The sequence below is a fragment of the Schistocerca gregaria genome, chromosome X (genome assembly GCF_023897955.1).
Source record: "Schistocerca gregaria isolate iqSchGreg1 chromosome X, iqSchGreg1.2, whole genome shotgun sequence".
Lineage (NCBI taxonomy): Eukaryota > Metazoa > Arthropoda > Insecta > Orthoptera > Acrididae > Schistocerca > Schistocerca gregaria.
In genome coordinates this window covers 418,725,792-418,739,220 of record NC_064931.1, presented here as the reverse complement: position 1 = coordinate 418,739,220, position 13,429 = coordinate 418,725,792, and the positions used below count along the sequence as shown (strand labels likewise).

Genomic DNA, 13,429 nt, shown 5'->3' with positions numbered 1-13,429 from the left:
GGAAACCAAATTTCTTGTCTTGTTTCACTGTTTGTAGCTGCCTGACAGTATTTTTGTCAAACTTTAATAGCTTACTGATATCACCGTTAGTTAAATGTATACACATAAAAAAAAAGTTTTGTATCATTCCGGTTGCCAGATCTCCTGAAGACGTCGACTGTGGATATTCGATCACAGACACAGTCCCTTTGATCGTTCTGACCGTTCAGAGACGTCACGAAACCCGTCCAAAGATGTAAACAACCATGCATGAGCAGCGCCTATTAGACGCATGGGATCCCACAGCCGATCAGTTCCAGTCATTTCACCAGGAAGGAGGTACACAGCTCGTCTTGTCTGTAGTTCAACCATGCCTAGACTGTCAATGCCGCGATCCGATCGCGTCCGTATTGTTACTTTGTAAGAGAAAGGGCTCTCAACAAGGGAAGTCGCCAGGCGTCTCGGAGTGAACCAAAGCCATGTTACTCGGACGTGGAGGAGATACAGAGAGACAGGAACTGTCGATGACATGGCTCGCTCAGGCCGCTCAAAGGCTACTACTGTAGTGGATGACCGCTACCTACGAATTATGGTTTCAAGGAATCCTGACAGCAACGCCACCATGTTCAATAATGCATTTCGTGCAGCCACAGAACGTCGTTTTATGACTCAAACTGTGTGCAAAAGGCTGCATAATGTGCAACTTCACTACCGACTCCATAGAAATGTCTATCTTTGCAACCACGACACCATGCAGCGCGGTACAGATGGGCCCAACAACATGCTAAATGAACCGCTCAGAATTGGCATCACGTTCTCTTCACCGATGAGTGTCGCATATTCCTTCAAGCAGACAATGGTCGGAGTCGTGTTTGGAGGCAACTCGGTCAGGCTGAACGCCTTAGACACACTGTCCAACAAGTACAGCAAGGTGGAGATTCCTACTGTTTTTGGGTGGCATTATGTGAGGCCGGCGTACGCCACTGGTGGTCATGGAAGGCGACTTAAGGTCTGTACAATACGTGATTGCCAGCCTCCGACCGATAGTGCAACCGTATTGGCAGCATATTGACGAGGTATTCGTCTTCATGAGCGACAATTCGCGCCCCCATCGTGCACATCTTGTGAATGACTTCCTTCAGGATAACGACATCGCTCGAATAGAGTGGCCACAGTGTTCTCCAGACATGACCGTATCGAAGATGCCTGGTATTGATTGAAAAGGGCTGTTAATTGTCGACGTGATCCGCCAACCACTCTGAGGGATCTACGCCGAATCGCCGTTGAGGAGTGGGACAATCTGGACCAACAGTGCTTTGATGAACTACTGGAAATTAGAAGTACCGGTGTGTACAGCAATCTAGACCATCACCTATGAAGGTCTCGTTATATTGTGGTACAACATGTAATGTGTGGTTTTCATGAGCAATAGACAGGGCGGAAATGATGTGTATGTTGATCTCTGTTCCAATTTTCCGTACAGGTTCCGGAACTCTCGAAACCGAGGTGATGCAAAACGTTTTTTGATGTGTGTAGCATCCCTTATGGCGCTGCATTTTGCATTCTGACTCAGAATATACCAATATAATAAATAAGTGATGTGTAGGTGAAATTTTTAGAAGATAACATTTAACAATGGCAAAGGTTTAAGTAAGTAGCAGAATTAAAACACGCCTTATGTAAGTTACTTGTTAAGAAATAAGTAAGATACAACTAGAAAAAAAAAGAAATAAACGCCATCACCTCCACTCACACCAGCCCCTCCCCCCATACAATCTACAAGACTGTTATCTCAGACTGTGAAATATTCGTAGGTGCAGTAAATAAAATTTAGAAAATGAGCACTAAAAACCAACAATAGGGTTAGAGATACCACTAAAGATGCAGAACGGATGTTTGGTGGAACGTCAGTTATCTCTTAGAGATAGAGGAATGAGAAGGAATCACCCAAATAATAATAAATTTCGGGAGACTACCTCCGTAATTTTTTATAAACGTGGAGTGGCGGCAAGAAAGACAGATGCACATAAAATAAATTAATCAAGTTTTCGCCAGGAAAGAACGGAAGAGGACTAGAGTGGCGGCAAGGAAGGCAGATAAATTAATCAAGCTTTCGCCAGGAAGGGAAGGAAGGAGACGAAGAATAAGTGGAATTTATAGCAGAATTGTAGGTGAAGGGACAAACAGGGTTTCCTATTCCTGGTAGACTTCTGCGAGCAAGAACATGTTGAAACTGCATAGGAAACTGATCATCTGAAATTGTTGAGTGGAAAAGGCGAGAGATTTTTTGTTAGAGTTTAAAACGCCAGGAAATTCAAATGGTTCAAATGGCTCTAAGCAATATGGGACTTAACATCTGAGGTCATCAGTCCCCTAGACTTACAACTACTTAAAAGTAATTAACTTATGGACAGCACACACATTCATGCCCAAGGCAGGATTCGAACCTGCGACCGTAGAAACAGTGCGGTTTCGGACTGAAGCGCCTAGAACCGCTCTGTCACAACGGCCGGCCGCCATAAATTATTGCTCAATTACTCAAGAACAGTCATGGTATTCAGATGAAGCGGTTTAAAAATTATTCTTCCCACTCTTGTTCATCGTCATATCGCTGTTTTGGCCACTGAATATCCTGTGCCAGATGATAAGCTACGTTCAGTAACAGAGTTATTGCTCTTTTTGCATCAATATACTCGACCCTCAAAAGGCGTTGATTTTGCAAGACATTATCCATCCATCGTTTTGGGAGTATATCAAGTATACTGTGTTTGTTTGGGCTTTTCCCCATCGCAGCTCCTGCCCGAAGATAATGTAGCATACAAGCGGCATATTACACACACGTAAGTTAGGGAAACGACAGAAATCTTAAATTTGAGTTTTCATTCCGCTGCACTCGATAACGAAACCTGCAGGAGTCTAATCGCCAGGAGTCTGTACCCGTAGCGTAATATGAAGACACCTCTCTAATGTGAATGCAGTGAGAAACAATATGTATTGGCATCTTTCAGTTTTCATATTAAGTGAAAAAGTCAATTGCGGAACCATCTTGTTTTATGATATATAAAACATTTGTCTGTGAAGAAGGGCGAACTCATAAAATTTAAATTTTGAGTTCTGTACAAATATGAATATCAAGTACAGCTCTACACCCATAAAGGCATCAACTGTGATGATGCATTCGTCCAGTTTGGAAGAAATAGTTTCGACTCGTCTGTCCTGTCGTCTTAATCAGGTTTTCATGGCTTCCTTAAACCGATAAGGTGACTTTTGTGATGATTTCTTCTCTTCATCAAGTTCACAACTGGTCTCTCTCTCTCTCTCCCCCCTCCGACCAACAAACACGTATGTCATCCAGGGTTAGCGCTTCTGTCTAACTTTTCTAACAATGTCATGCATTGGGCGAAGACAAACGAAACATAAGGATAGTGGCGGGTTCAGACAATATGTGATTCAAATATTCTACAGTTGCTTCGTCAAGGAATAGGACAGAGAAAAACTGGAATTACCACCAAAGGGTCCCACAGTGTTTCAGTGTTTCCTCGCTGCAGTCAGCCAGATGGCGAATCCAAAACCTGTGGTTTTTCAGAAAATCTCCTTCAGCGTGGAATGCAACTTCGCTTCGTTACATGAAGTCAGTTTTGCAGCAGCACAGCAGATAACTCTACTTTCAGCTCTCTGCTTTCCTTGAGCCCGATATAGACGCGAACACGATTCTTTGCATAGCGTGGAGAGAGATATTTTTTGTTTGGACATTTTCAAACTGTACAGAAGACTGCGAAACGAACCTCTACAAGCAAAAAAAGAGTGTTAGGCCTTTTAAAGATCATTAAGACATGAGCACGATCTTCTCGAATTAGATCCAGAAACTGCCAGCGGAAAAATCCATTATAGTTATAAATATCGCAACAGAAGCTGAACGATGCATTTCTGACTACGAATTTTGGCTTTCCTTAGACAAGTAATCACAGTTTTCACGCTTAATTCACTTCAAATTCTTCAAACAGCGGGCTGTGAGATAAATTTAGCATATTTGTCACATATTTCACCTATATCTCTAGCGAATTTCCCCCTGCTGTTTCGTTTTCACGATGCTCAACGTTTATAACGTCATATCTCTTGGCATATGTGTCCTACAATAATATAATTTTGTGGGTACATTCAGCGGCATATGTGGATACTATCTGCAAAATGTATTTAAAAAAGCGTTAGTAGCAAAGAAGTTATACTGTATGAACAGCGAAAATGTAGTAAGGGGCAAGCTTTTTTCTTTCACCGTGTTGTGGGAGTTATCGCCAAGAAGAGGCTTCGTAAAGATTTGAAATTATGCGTAAGGTTCGTTGCCAGTCAGTAAACGCTCTCATTCACAATTAGTGGATGGATAAAGTCTGGGTATTCGCACTTCGTGAGCTACACATCAGTTTCACCTCCACCCTTTTCATAGGTAGGTGGTTCTTACACTACAGCGACTGTTTACAGACAGTAATTGACACGTGTGCCAAATTTGGTTGAAATCGGTGCTATGGTTTAGGAGGAGATGTGAAAAGTACATATATACATATTTGTAATCTGTATGGATTTAGTCATTATTGTGTCTGCGGAAAGAAAATCTTCCACAGCTTTTATCTTGATAATGATATCCTGGAAGTATTCTAAGCAGGTGTCACTAGATTTTAGGAGTATGTTATCGAATGTCTACTAGTTTAAATTTTCCAGCATTTTCGTTACATTAACCTATGACCAATCGCGCGGTATTTCGTGTTTTACACTGGATGCATCTGTTATGGATAGCACACATTTCAGCAGTATCACACTATATCCTCTACACGCGTTACGTACGCTGTCGGTTTGGTAGACAGACAACAGTCTTTTAGTATCCTGCCAAATAAGAAACGTCAACTACTCAGTAGGTGCAAGACAGTGTTTAACCGAAGACAAACAGATTTAAAGTAAATATGCTTTGCTGCCAGAAGGGCAGTGCGAGAAAGTTTCAATATCCCCATATCAAAATCTGGTCTCAGGAATTATTAAAACTTCCGAAGAAATTATGGTCATATGCAAGTATACACTGAGGTGCCAGAAGTCATGGGACAGTGATATGCTCATCTACAGATAGCGTTAGTATTACGCACACCAGGTATTAAAAGGCACTGCATTGGCGGAACCATCATTTGTACTCAGATGATTCATGTGAAATGGTTTCCGATTTGATTTTGTCCGCAAGACGTGAATTAACAGACTTTGACCTCGGAATGGTAGTTGGAGCTAGACACGTGGGACACCCCATTTCGGAAATCGTTAGGGAATTCAATATTCCGAGATACACAATGTCAACAGAATACTCAATTTCAGGCATTACCCCTTACCACGGCCAACCCGGTGGCCGGCGACCTTCACTAAACTACAGAGGCCAGCGGCGTTTGCTTAGAGTTGTCAGTGCTAACAGACAAGCAACACTGAATACTAACCGCAGAAGTAAGTGTGGGACGTACGTTGAACATATCTGTTAGAACAGTGAGGCGAAATATGTCATTAATGGGCTATGGTAGTAGACGACCGACGCGAGTGCCCTTGCTAACAGGACGACATCGCCTGCAGCGCCTCTCCTGGGTTCGTGACCATTTCAGTTGGACTTTGTAAGAGCTGATGACAGGGTTAGAATGTGGCGCATACCCCACGAAGCCATCGACCCAAGTTGTAAACACGGCACTGTGCAATCTGCTGGTGGCTTCATAATGATGTGGGCTTTGTTTACATGGAATGGACGGGGTCCTCTGATCTAATTAAAACAATCATTGACTGTAGATGGTTATGTTCAGCTACTTGGAGACCATTTGCAGTAAACAACGATAGTATTTCTATGGATGACAATGTGCCATGTCACTAGACCATAACTGTTCGCAATTGGCTTGAAGAACGCTTCGGACAATTCGAGCGAATGATTTGGTTACCCAGATCGCCCGACATGAATTACATCGAACGTTTATGGAACTTAATCGAGAGGACAGTCCGTGCACAAAATCCTGCACCGGCAACACTTTCGCAGATCTGGACGGCTATAGAAACAGCATGGATCAGTATTTCTTCATGGGACTTCCAACGACTTGTTGAGTCCATGCCGCGTAGAGTTGCTGCACTATTCCGGATAAAAGGAGGCCCTACACGATATCTGGAGGTATCTCATGACTTTTGTCACCTCAGTGTAAGCGTGCAAAAATTTGTAGATAAATTACAACACAGAAACCGAAATCGACAACAGAAAAAACCGAAAATAATTATTCCATCATTAAGTAATTATACTACTGTAAAATGAGTGACACAGTAATCAGGAGAAGTGACATTGCCCCAAGACTTGACTGATACGTTCTACATAAAATAACCCAGTAAATTAGATTCACTCTTAGTCATAACTTAAGCAGGTCCCCTGTCCAGAAAGTTGTTTCCATTGACTGCAAAAGAACACACGCTACACACATCGAGAAAAAAATTGGCAGAATGGATCCTTTCAGCTGCCTCTCTTAACATTCACCACTATTTGTAGCAGAATTTTAAAGCACATTTCGCGTTATAATTAGAAGAAATTATCCTTCCACGTTTAAATTAGCATGGATTCCGAAAACATTGATTATGAAAAACCCAAACCGCACTCATGAAATCGTAAGAGCGTGCGTGACGGAATCAGAGGAATTTGATTTCTCTACACTTCATTATGTTGCTGATCTGTATAGTCTCCAACACTTAGTAAAATTACAAAATTCGCACACAGCATTCACCCTTTTGCTCCTTGAGTCACATCTTCTGTGTAAAGCCGGCGGTTGCCGCACGACACTTCAGCTTTTCCCTCCGCCCTCGTATTCTCTTTCGGCCAGCATCGCTCATGGGAGCTCAGGCTGCTAGGGCATAACTTTGCGTGTGGACGCAGCCGTCAGCCCTGGTGACCTCCCCTCGAGTGATTTCCCCTGTCGACCATTCGCGGCACACGCCTCCCCTTGGGCTTCGGCTGGCGTGGGGCCAGTCGCTTGTCTTCTCCCTCGAAAATTCTTCCATCGTCAAGAGGGTGCAACCACAATCGCTGGACGTTCAATGGTCCGCAACCCGGAAGTGTAAGCCAGTCTCGAAGGAAACTGGGACCTCCGCGTTAAGAAGCGGTGTCACGCGAATGCGATTTTCCAAAGGTGTAAGCATATTTCTTACCATGTAAAAACATATATCGCTGAAAAGTTATTCAACTGATCTTAAGAGGAGACAATTACTTTTTTATCTCCCAAAATGTTCAACAAATGGTTAGATATTCATGAAAACATCTGATGCTCGCAAACGAATGTTTGTAAGGAACAGAATTATTGAAGTTTGTGGGATAGAGAGTAAGAACTGTTTGAAACACGACATTTTAGGACGCGATGCGTCAATGATGAGCCCTCTGATGTCACTATATGTGGAGTAATCGCTTTACACTAAGCAGTAATTCACTCAATAAAACATAAATTAAAGCAATTATCTCTCTCAATCACGTTTTATTTTCCTATATGACGCATTTAGAGGGCTTACACATCCATTGTCAAGTGAATCTGTTGATCAAATAACATTTTTGTTTGCTGGATGTAACCATTTGTCTGTTTTGAGTTCCATTCACTACAAATAAAGTACAATCAGCACACGTTAAAGTAATATGGCACTAGGATTACAAACTTTAAAGAATTATAGAGTTACTTACAATGCTTTCCAGCAAAAAGAACCCCGAGGTTCATTATAAATATAAATTTCATCCTTACAAATCACAGAAACACGGAACACAAACATAAACGGGGTAGAGATTGTACATATGTGAAATACAGTGCCTTGTAAGTCAAGAAAAACGCCTTTTACATCCAGCACAATAATTTTTTTATCTGTATTTATGCACATAATCCTGTTTTTTCCTTTTTAACAATGCGCTTTCAGTTAGTGACTTGGAATAACAAATTATTTTTTTCGTTTTCACTTATTGGTTACATATTTAAATTGGTTCACGGAAGAATTCATAATGAAATGGAAAGGAACTTACAGATCAGAATTTAATTCATTATTTGAAAACCAAACGGGTTGAAAGCCACTAATTTTTTGTTTAGTCACTGTGTTTTCGTAACACATTACTTCAACTGCCTTTTGTATCTGGAGTGTCATTTGCTTTTGTAAGTGTTTCCAACTTTCCCAGTTTTCTATATTTCACTATATTTATTTGTTAATTTTTCAGCATTGTGATTTGGGAGCTGTTTTAGGATTTAGGGTACTCAAAAAATATGTAAGTATGTTTGAGAATGGTGTAAAAAAGTCCACTGCCACTGTCTCAGCCGTGTAACTCCTTGTGTTTCGCCCGTGTTTACTGTTGTGAACTGAAATTTTCGTTAGGTCGTAGAGGTACTGTTTCTAGCCTTTACTTAGTTTTGAAGTATTATTAGGTTATTATACACACTGCGAAGAGCATCAATGTGAGTAGTCATGGCAGATGTATTGGGAGTGTTGTACCTAAAAGCATTTGTAGGTTCTGTAAGCCTAATTCGAAAGCTTTTTCTGGTATGACCCACATACTGTACCGGGCATTCATTTCACTTCATATTCTAAGCACCTGCGTTGGGAAGTCAGTCTTATACGATCTCAGTACGTTAGCATTTTTCTGTGAAATAGCTCCAAAGCAAGTTCAAGTTGTTCAAGTGGCTCTGAGCACTATGGGACTTAACATCTGAGGTCATCAGTCCCCTAGAACTTAGAACTACTTAAACCTAACTAACCTAAGGACATCACACACATCCATGCCCGAGGCAGGATTCGAACCTTCGACCGCAGCGGTCGCGTGGTTCCAGACTGAAGCGCCTAGTCCAAAGCAGGGATTGTATACTTCCCTGCTGCCCATCTGATTGCTCTCCTGATTTTTGTTCTACCTATTACCTTCCTAACCCTCTTAGACATTTTGTCTATGCGTACAGGTTAGAAACCGTTCACAACTGCTATTTGTTTAATTACTCCAATTTGTAGAGCTTCATTGCTCATTAGTATTGTGTATGCTTTGTCTAACATGAATCTATGTACTGCTAATCTGTGAGTGTGAGGGGGGCATTAAGAAACATGGCTGTTTATATGTGTAGTAGTGAGTGTTTTCTAATGCTAAGAATATGTTCACAGATTTTTCTGGTGATAGTGAGATCAAGAAAATGTTATCGAATTCTGTCATTGATATTCGCATGTGAACTGAATGTTCTTTTGCGTACTGTTGAATCCTCGAATTAGTGCATCAACTACATACTTGTTTTCCCCTTCTACGATTAACGATGTGCCATTCACATATCTTTTGTAAGACTTAATGTCTTGTGAACATTATGTGCTACTGTTAAATAAATTTTGTTCAAGGTGGTTTAGGAAGTGTCAGCTATGGCCCCAGATACGCTAGAGCCTATTCCTAGACCATTTGGTGCTCCTGTAGCTAGTATATAATTTTATATTGTAGGAACATGAGTAATTTTGTCGGAACTTACTTTATGAACGATTCTTTAATGGTCCATTATGCCATGTACGATACGAAATATACAATACGGTGGAAAAGTACAAGCATTTTTCGAAAAAGTAATGTTAATAGTATTGACTGGGTACAAACCAACAAATTTAATGCAAAGTGAAATGAGGTATTCTGTAACAATGAATCCAACAACACTATCATTTCATGCACTGCAAAAGATGCATGAACAACGAATTCAGCCTGCCGCGGTGGTCTCGCGGTTAAGGCGCTCAGTCCCGTACTCGCTTCGGCAGTACATATACTAAAATTGGAACGATACAGAGAAGATTAGCACAGCCGGCACGGTAGCTCAGCGTGTTCGGTCAGAGGGTTAGCTGCCCTCTGTAATAAAAAACTGAGTTAATCGAGCAACAACGAACATAAACGGATGTCTCGCGACGTCCGCACCGAGCAAATACAACGAACGAAAACGATCAAAATAAGATTTAAAAAAAAGTCCGGAACCCGGTGACTGCTACGGTCGCAGGTTCGAATCCTGCCTCGGGCATGGATGTGTGTGATGTCCTTAGGTTAGTTAGGTTTAAGTAGTTCTAAGTTCTAGGGAACTGATGACCACAGATGTTAAGTCCCATAGTGCTCAGAGCCATTTGAACCATTTTTTGAACAACGAATTCCGATTCGTCCAGCTGTTAACATGTTTGTTAACATGAGTATAGCCTAGCACATACTGTTGTAAAAACCTCAATATACCCTTCAAGGGAAGTTCCTTATGAAAAATATTACTCTACAAAAATTTGTTACAAATTTGTCAGTAAAATTAAAAATACAAAAATACCAGAAAGTGGAGCACCCTTATCGCTCGATATATCTACCATGTATACAACCATTCCAGTAACAGAGACTATACATATCGTTAAAAAAAAACTTCTCAAATATAAGAAAAACACACAGACAAATGCTTATGAAATAGTAAAACTCCTGCATTTAACCACTACCTACAGTTACTTCTCATTCCAGAGAAAATTTATCACCAAGATGATGGGATGATAATGAGTTGATACCTAGCAGATACGTTTATCTGATGACATGTCGATGCCACTTTAATCCTATTCGATGGCACAACAGAAGAGAGTAACATCATGCATTCACAGTTCAACAGTTTACACCCATATATTGATTTCGCTATAAAGAAATTGATTTCGGTAAGCCCAACGTACCAGCCGATCGCCGTGTCACCCTCATGCGATAGGCGTCACTGTTGTGGATATGGAGGGGCATGTGGCCAGCACACTACTCTCGCGGCCGGTGTCAGTTTTGGTGACCAGAGCCGCTACTTCTCAGTCAGCTAGCTCCTCAATTGACATCACGACGGCTGAGGGCTCCCCACTTGCCAACAGAACTCGCCAGCTCCGACAGTCACCCATCCAATTGCTCGCCAAGCCCTACAGCGCTTAACTTCGGTGATATGACAGGAACCGGAGTTACAACTGCACCAACACCGTTGGCAGTTTCACTATGGAAACAGGAAAAAAAAGACCAACTATTTTTATTTTAAAATTTCAAATGAGAAAGCTAACCACACATTCGATAATTCTCCCAAACCAACAACAACAGATGTGTTATCTGCAACTGATCATGCCACATGAGAGCACACAAGCTCCCATATTTCTCATCCTGTAATACAGTACCACTGGGAAAAGAAAAAAAATATGAGAAAGGACTAGGTCCTCTCCCAAACTTGGCTGTGAATAACGGTTGTCCTACAAACGTAGTGGCCACATTATACTAAAAGGAAACTAATCAAACACCCGTCAATCCTGTAGATGAAGTACCTCTAGTCAGAGATATAAACGAAAAACAGAAAAACAAAGTTTTTGTATGGTCGTTTCTATGTATTGTTTCCAACAAAATTACTCGATGTTTCGAAAACAAAAATTATACACTATCAGTTACTATTATTTGGGCATATGCCACGGAAATCAGAGCTTTTTTAGCAATCGGGAATTTTCAAAATTAATTGCCAATAATGCTCAAGATTTTATGCTGGACAAACAGGAAGGAAAGTTAGCTCACAATTCAAAGAACACACGACAATAAGCGTCAATAGCCCCATTTACCTTTGATACATAATTAAAAGACACCAACCACAAAATACCTAATAGAGATGAATCACTACCAATATTACACAAGTTACGAAAAGGTAAAATCATGGATGTTATGGAAGAAATTGAAATTTACATTCATAAAAAGATCAATCAGACGTAGTTTAAATTAACAAAAAGACGTGCCATATGGAAAAAGCCTAGACAACTTTTTACCAGTTCTATGAAGCAGTATTACAGAACCATAGAACGCATAATTATGGCTACACTCATTAATAAATATGACTGCAATGCGAACGATCATGCAACCATAAAGTAGGCCATGAGAGGTTTTAGTCCACTCTCATGGTTTTCAGTAAGGTTTCGTTAGAGCACTGTGATAGATTTGAGTATAAGGTCTTTGTATCAACCATTAAAAATATCGTGCTCTCACAATAACAGAATAAGGATAAAAGCTGGAATAATGAATTAAACGTTGTACCAAGGCCGGAACTTGAACCCGGATATTCTACTTACTAGGAAGCTGTGCTACCGGCCTTGGCACAAATTTTAAGTCATTATTTCAACTTCTAACCTTCTCGAGGATAATGTTTGTTGTGTCCTGCCTACTCGTCAAGTATGAGGTGCCAAGGAAACCTGCTTTCTCGGATCACTAGACAACAATTGAAGCAAATAATATTAAAGAAGTTTATTACAAAGGAAATGATTACAATAATTTGAGAATTTACAATGATGTGTCGCAAGCAAAGGGCGACAGACAGATAAGGAATCTCTTCAGCATATACAAAACCAATACAAGTGAAGGAATACAGTTTCTATGTCGCTGCTACACAAGTGCCTTTTTTGACGCCGTTATGGAAGTCAGAGAACTGGGAGTCTCCAACTGGTCCGCGGCCAGGCGGCGCCGCCGCTTACGTGCTCTTCATGCCGAGGGCGCTGCCGCCGGGTTATCTTTCCAGCGAGGGGTCGGTCCGAGTCCAATTGGCTGATGTCTCACCTCCCTCTCTGCTCTACCATTCCCACATTCCCACCTCGCGTGCCGGCGCTTCCCTTTACGCCGGAACGAAGTTGAAACTCATTATGTCTCCAAGAAAATGTAATTACATCAAATATTTCCAAGTTATTTTAAAGAAATTACATACAGCCATACTTACACCGTTGATTAACGATAATTAAATATAATCGGTAACAAAGACAGATATAGTTTAACCAACAAATTACTGTAAAACAGTTATGATCTTCCTAGTATAAGTACGTTGAAAACGTCGTCCTCATATACAGGGTGAGTCACGAACTATTGCCACTTAGAATAACTCCGAAAGTATTATAGTAACTGAAATGCTTGTGGTACAAAAGTTGAATGGGAAAACGGGGGACATATTATGACATTGTTTTTTGTTGCTAGGTGGGGTCACTTCAGAGATACGAAGGTCAACTTCGTTTGTTTTTTTAAATGGGATGCTATAGTTTGGTACTTATTTTCTGATAGCGACTATCGAGACGAATCCAATGATGTGTGACAGTAAGATCTTTGGAAGTCAACGAAGGTCACAAAGGTGGCAAGAATGTTCATTCACAGAAGATGTTCCAAGGGATGACCATTCAATGCTGCAATACTCTTATCATGGATTGAGAGGTATTCCTTATCACATCGGAACTTATCGAAGCACATGCTCTAACAAGTCTCTCTCGCATATTTTCAGGTGTGGTTGGAACATCTACATCTACATGACTGCTCTGCAATTCACATTTAAGTGCTAGGTAGAGGGTTCATAGAACCAAAATCATACTACCTCTCTACCGTTCCACTCCCGAACAGCGTGCGGGAAAAACGAACACCTAAACCTTTCTGTTCGAGCTC

The 13,429-nt window shown here is 41.0% G+C and overlaps 1 pseudogene; it reads left to right on the top strand.

Moving 5' to 3' along the window:
• The first annotated feature begins 9,743 nt into the window (after nt 1–9,743).
• LOC126300072 (U6 spliceosomal RNA) lies at nt 9,744–9,804 on the top strand (annotated as a pseudogene).
• Nucleotides 9,805–13,429: the final 3,625 nt, after the last annotated feature.